Consider the following 7,125-nt stretch of genomic DNA (forward strand, 5'->3'; position numbering starts at 1 on the left):
AGGCAGGCAGGTGAGCGATTAGGAGCCAGTGGTCCAGGATTGTGAGGGGGTTGTCCGACTGCCGGTTTAGGCCTGATCCTGATTGGGCCTAAACCGGCAGTCGGACATCCCTTGAGGGGTCCTAGATTGGAGAGGGTGCAGGCTGGGCTGAGGGGGCCCACCCCCCCGCCCTGCACGGATTTTGTGCACCAGGCCTCTAGTTTTATATAAGGCGACATGTGTTTAAAAAATGAGAATAAAGAGAAAAATCAGAGAGGGAACAAACAAGATTTGTCAGAGGAGCACAGAGCAGTACTGAGTAGGCTCTGGGCTGGGTGAGGCCAGTGCGACTCCAAGGTGCCAGGCCCCAGGTGAGCACAGCCTCCAGGTGAGCCTCAGCCCCCAGGTGAGCATGGACCCCAGGGCCGGAGAACCTCGGACCTTCCAGATCACCTCAGGGATGTCTGGCAGAATATGATCTTTTCCGTGGCTCAACACTCACTTTAGGTGAATGGGAAGTGGCCACAGTTAAAAAGGACAGGACTTCTTTAGAAAGTCTGACACATTTTTTGGTTTGTGATTTTTTTCAGCAGTAGTTAATAAAAGGCCAAGATGTACATGTTCCAAACACCTCCTTGCTGCCCACACCTAATCTCAGGGCTACACACCTGTTACTGTGTTATGGGAGAGAAGACACATTGAGCCAATGTCAACACTTCCGTCGGGCAGGCAGGGGCAGGGCAGCATAACTCACCCTGTGTGCTGGCTCGGGCTGGGAGGAGGGAGGCCTGGGAGGTCACAGGGAGTCCAGCTCCACTCGGGATGCATCTCACGCCAGCCCTGTTCCCGGGACCTTCTCACCTGGTCGGCCGTCTGCGGTGTCTGGGGCCCTGCCACACAGCCCACTCCAAGCAAGAATGTTTCCTAACAAAAATGCACCTGCAACAGAGATGAGACTCCAGCCTCCGAGAAGGGTGTGTGTGTGCACAGAGTGCACCGCAGCGCCCACACCCCAGGAGGAGGCTCCAGAGCCCAGGGTCTTGGGCCGTGTTCCAGTGCCGCCCGGCTGCACCGGGTTTGTCTAAAACCCAGTGCTTCACAGGAGGTGGAAAGTCTATTCCTGCTCCAGCACCTCCTCCTGTCTGATCAGGCAGCCCTGCAGTGGTTCTCAAACTTCTGGCCCTTTAAATACAGTTCCTCATGTTGTGACCCAACCATAACATTATTTTCGTTGCTACTTCATAACTGTAATGTTGCTACTGTTATGCATTGTCATGTAAATATCTGATATGCAGGATGGTCTCAGGCGACCCCTGTGAAAAAGTCGTTTGACCGCCAAAGGGGTCGCAACCCACAGGTTGAGAACCGCTGCCTTAGAGCATCTGAGCATGAAACCTCTCAGAAGCACAGCTACTAATGAGCACAAGAGGTACTGTCACCTTTTTGACTGGGCCCTGCTGGCTGGTTTGGAAAACCCCTCACTTGTAAGGCAGGTATGCTGCCTGCACCAAACCCTGGGCAGAGGCTTCCTGATGGGACCACGGTGGCGCCGAATCCTTCCCTCTCCAGGTGAGGTTCTGGATCTGCAGGGACATGAGGGAGCACACATGTCATTTATGCTCAAGGCCAGAGCGTCTCCTGCACTGAGTGCTCTGTCACATGCCAGGGAGTGAAGGCCAAAACACCGGCTTGGGTTCAGGGCCTGGAACGATGCCACTGGGAGAGGACTCTGTGGGGCTTTCATTCTAGAGATAGAGAGACCTGGGAGCTGGGAGAGAGTCAGTTCCCCAGGAGCACAGAGCTATGCCAGCACCGAGCTCCTGCAGGGTGACTTGTCACTGTCGGAGTGCCTTGTCTTCTCTCTGGGGCTGAGAAACAGGATCTGCATCTGCTTCAGAAACAGCTGAAGTGATGGTCTGTCGGTGTGAGCCTCTGTTTCAGAAAACCTCTGTATTAAAGAGAGTGACTCGCAATCGATCTGTTTTCCTTTCGCTTAGGTCTGTGCAATAGAAGCGCACAGGTCAAAGAGCATCGACAGAACGATGGGAGGGCGTCAGGGCCACGTCCGCACCCTCAGTTCACAGGGGACGAAGCTGAGGCGCAGAGAGTAAGTGGCTTTCTCAGCCGCCCCACGGCCGCAGCAGCTGCCACCAGCCTCCAAGGCCACACCCAGAGCAGGTGCACATCACAGGCCTCTCGGCTGGTTTCCACGACTGGGACCAGCTAAGAAGGCAGCAGTAACAGTTCTTTCAGTCACTTAATGAGAACTTTATGATTCAGCACAAAAGAAGTTATCTGTAGGGCTCAGGGCAACAAAACACTGTAACTAATCGTTTAAAAACACCACAGAATGGATTATACCAAAAATAAAAATTAAAAAATGCAGGGACTGTTTTCAGAAGCGAGTTCCTGGTTAATGTGTAGCTCCTGGGTCCCAAGGTCACACCACAGTACGGGTTGTGAATGGTCTTAGCTTTCATTCTCAGGACACACTTCCTACACCCATTGTTCCTCCATCCCTTTGTCAAACCAAACACATGCCTGGGCTCTCACGCAAGGTGCACCCTCTGCCTGGGCCCTCGGCCCACCTCCTGCCTCAAGTCCCTCCATATATCAGTGACCCCCCTTGTCAGTGTCTGTAGCCTTTTTCTAGGCGGACGTAGCTTCCCAGGAACGTGTGTCCCCAGGAATATCGTGGAAGTCACCCTCCCTGAACCACTTCCCTCTCATTAATGGCCTCTCTCCATGTAATAATGATGGAGAGAGGGAAACTGTCCATGAAGACATCCAGGCGAGGGGAGCAGCATGTATGGAACCCCTGTGATGAAAATAATTTCATGTGTAAAACATGAAAAACTACATGTAACCAAAACACAGGGGATGGTGGATAGGAGAAAAACACAGTTGTGGGAAATGGACTAGAGGCAGATTGTGTGTTGCAGGGTCAGGACCTGATAAAGAGTATGGGTTTTTAAAAAATCTTAAATCCATTAGGAAAATCATTTAAAATTTAAGGAATTAGATGACACCATCAAATTACACTTGCATTTTCAAAAGACCACTGCAGTGTTGAATGAAGAATGAGCTGGGGAAAGTGGCTTGGGTCCCAGGTTGGGGTGACAGCTTGTGCACCTGCAGCTCCTGCAAGGTGAGCCCAGTCAGCAGGACCCTCAGGGAGTCTGGATGAAGAGGAGAGGGCTGGGAGGGGCGAGGTCCCTCAGGAGAGGGGGAGAGGCAGTGTTACCCCTGGACGGGGAGGGACCAGCAGGAAGGCACTGCGAGACCCAAGGTGCACAGCAAGCCAAGAGCACAGATGTTTTGTTTTCATTTTTCCCTTGGTGGGGACAGGTGTGTATTCTTTCAAATGTGCTCAGCAAGATTAGGACTGAAAGTGTCAGATTTGACAAGGTTGTGACCATTTTTTAGGTAGAGAATCTGTTGTTTTGCTAGGTTTTGGTTTTGGTTTGATTTTGGACAAAGGCAAACCAAGCTGGTGTTTGAGAGTGAATGGAAAGGGAGACTTGGGACCAGGTGCACTTGGAGGAGGCCGGGTGACACCTGGGAAGGAGAGGTGGGCTGGGTGAGCTGGCCTCGACGGGAAGACACAGGCCTGGTCGCTGCTGAGGGTGACCTGGCAGTGGAGGAGCGGGGACCCAGGACGTGCAGGGTGGGCCCCAGCACAGTGGAAGCGCAGACGGACATCTGTGCAGGCCCTGCCTGGGTCCCTCTGGTGTGAGGCAGGGACCTCTGCCTATGGCCGTCACACCTTTGTCCCACAGCTGGTGATGTGTCACGGCGTTGTTCTCCGTGGACACCCGACCTCCTCCGTGGACACCCGACCTCCTCCGTGGACACCCCGACCTCCGCGCCAGCTCATTTTACTGTAGGTCTTCCGCCTCACGTGCGCCTGATGAATGTTTATGTTTGAAAGACAGATGCGTTGTTTCCGCCGAAGTGGACAGACTCTGTGACAGGTTCCGCTGGACAAAGAGTCCCAGAGATACTTGCTTTCGTCAAAGGCGCAGCGTGGACAGAACGCACTTCTCCGTGGGCCCCGGTTCCTGAGAATCAGAGCGTTGGCTCCAGACGGGACTTAAAGGCCCCTCCGCCCGATGCCTGCGTGTGCAGGTGGGTCCCTGAGAACCGGAGAGACCGCACGGCTCCCTGAGGCGAGTCGCCAGCAGGCGCTGGCGAGTGGCAAAGCGAGAGCTCCCCGGGCCGGAGCCGCACCCCCTGCGCTTTTCCTTGCAGTTGGTCAGCGGAGGCGCCTCTGATGGCGCCGCCACCAGCCCACGTACAGCCCCCACCCCCCACCCCCGCCACCCCAGGTCCCAGTGGCCTTTTCCAAACACTGCTCCCCGCCCCCCGCAGTCCCAGCTGAACTTCCTGGCCGCTCCGGGCCTCCGCGGAAATGGGTCTGGCCTGGGTCCTTGTGTGCAGGGCTCGCCATAAGGAAGCTGTCGCTGAGCTAGGGAGCACCGGGAAGAGGCCACGGCGCCTGGTGGAGGGCTGGGTCAGAACAAACATTGCACCCAGTGAGGTAATGCGAGGCCGGGCCACCGTGCTCAGGAGAAGGGAAAAGTGGGCATATCCCATAAGTGACGAGGCCCAGAGCCTGGGTGAGAGCAGAAGTTTGGCTGAAAACACCAAAAAGGGAACATCTTAAAGTAAATCCAGGCCTCCATGGGCAATGGCCCCAAAGCTGAGGTCTTCCTGGCGGGGCTGCTACATCGCCCAGCCCTGGTGACCTGCACCCAGGTTGCTCCTTTGAAACCTCCTGGCTGCAAGCACCGCCCCCAGGTCCAAAGGAATACGTGGAGCCTGTTTAAGGGGAAGGGCAGGGCTGTGTGGAGGGAGAGAAAAGCTTCCAGAGCTGAGCAGTGCGGGGCTTCCAGCACGTGCCCGGTCACAGACAGGTCAGTTCGACTAGGAGCCAATGTGCAAGCGGCCCGAGACCCACGGGGACCTGACCTGGAGCCAACGGTTAGGATAAGGCTGAAACCTGCTGTGCAGTGTGTGTGCACGCCTGTGTCCATACGTGTGCATGTGCATGTGCAAGTGTGGCCTGGTGTGTGGATGCATGTGGTATGCATGCATGTGTGTACATGCATGTGTGGATGCGTATTGAGCATTGTGTACATGGGCAGGGGTGAGCACGTGCGCATGCGTGTGCAGTGACCGGAACTGTGCGCTGAATAGAGATGGAATGAGGTGTGGCTGCCAAATGAAGCAAGTTTGGAAAGAATCTTCCAAAGAGGAGGTCCCAGCTGCTGAACTGGCTCCCCTTGGGCCGGCAGCAGGATCACTGGCCACCCCAGGCAATCAGCCTTTTATGATGGGTCCTTTCTAGGATGTCCAATAAGTCCTGGAGCCACTCCACCTGCCCCCTCCTCCCTCCACATCCCCATCCCCACCTTATCCTAGCAAGGTGAGGGGAAAGCGTTAAAATAAACACACAGAGCGGGCGCCGCCCTGAGAAGGTCAGGGTGCCCATCCCTGCCAGACCTGCTGAGTCAGTGAGGCTGCTGCTCCCCACAGTGCTTCCCCAGCCCCAGCTCATCGCTCCTGCCAAGGTTTCCTGTGGCTGCAGCCCCTTTCTGCTCGTCAGCATTAGGAAGGAATGTGTCTTTAATCAGGAGAGCCGGTTCAGGGTGTTGCAAATCACCCACTTGGAACTGGGCTGTAACAAGCCCTGACTAGACCCAAGCCGCTAATGGGAGGCAGGTAAAATAATTAAGGAATAAAACACAATTGGCCATGATGCCTTGGGGCCCTGTGTGAAGGTTGCCAATCAGGAAATAAAGGCCTTTCAGACCTCGAGACGTTCACGTGACCCCATTACATGGAACTTAATAGTATCCAGGTGAGAGGATGGGTCACCACCTCCCACTTCCATGGAGGAAACACGGTGAATGCCAACAGGTCAGCGCTGAGCAGCCTCCTTTGGACTTTCTTGTGGGAGCTCTAAGCGCTCAGACAAACAACACTGACAATACCGGGTTCAAAAGCTTGGAAAACACTCAAATCCGGTGAATTCGGATTGGTGGTAGAAGTTTATGTCACAGCAGGTGACCAACTGCTCCGTTTTTCCAAGGACTGTCCTGGAGATTCGGGGTGGTGGTTACCCAGAAGGGCACCCACATTCTCAGAGCACAGAGAGCCTGGCTTGCAGTCTATAAAATCTATGTTCCACTATATCTCCTTTTTGGGCAGCTGCAGTCTGTGAGCACTTTCTCCCGCTGTTTCCAAGTCAGCGCTTCCTCAGGACCAGTTTCCTGGGGAGAGGCCTCCTGGTCCACCTCCTCCGGACAGGATTCAGGACTGCATTGCTTCCCAACAGACACATTTAAAAAATATATATGTTTTTATTGATTTTTATGGAGAAAGGAAGGGAGAGGGATAGAGAGACAGAGACATCAATGAGAGAGTCATTGATCAGCTGCCTCCTACACAACCCCTACTGGTGATTGAGCCTGCAACTCTGGCATGTTCCCTGACCAGGAATTGAACTGTGACCTCCTGGTTCATAGGTCGACACTCAACCACTGAGCCACACCAGCCGGGCCCAGTAGATAAATTAATGGAACAGAATAGAAGGTGTAGTAAGAGACCCAAATCCAAAGATAAATTTTGTCTGATAAACAGGTCTCCTCAGGTCATTAGAAAAATGTGCATTATATAATAAATGGAGTTGACTTGAGGCCAGCAGCAGGTCACAGATAAAAGTCTAGCTGCAGCCCTAGCATGTTTGCTCAGTGGTTAGAGCGTCGGCCCTGGGTTAAGGGCACCATTCCTGACCTGGGTGGGCTGCATGTGGGAGGCAACCGATGGATGTGTTTCTCTCAGTCTCTCCCTCTCCCTTCCACTCTCTCTCTCTTTTTTTAAAATACATTTTTATTGATTTCAGAGAGGAAGGAAGAGGGAGAAAGAGATAGAAACATCAATGATGAGAGAGAATCATGGATTGGCTGCCTCTTGCATGCCCCACACTGGCCATGTACCCTTGACCGGTATCGAACCCGGGACCCTTTAGTCCACAGGGTGACGCTCTATCCACTGAGCCAAACCGGCCAGGGCTCCCTTCCACGCTGTCTTAAAAAATCAATGTAAATATTCTCCTGTGAGGATTAACAACTGAAAAATGGC

Source organism: Myotis lucifugus, unplaced genomic scaffold, assembly GCF_000147115.1.
Source record: "Myotis lucifugus unplaced genomic scaffold, Myoluc2.0 scaffold_791, whole genome shotgun sequence".
Classification (NCBI taxonomy): Eukaryota; Metazoa; Chordata; class Mammalia; order Chiroptera; family Vespertilionidae; genus Myotis; species Myotis lucifugus.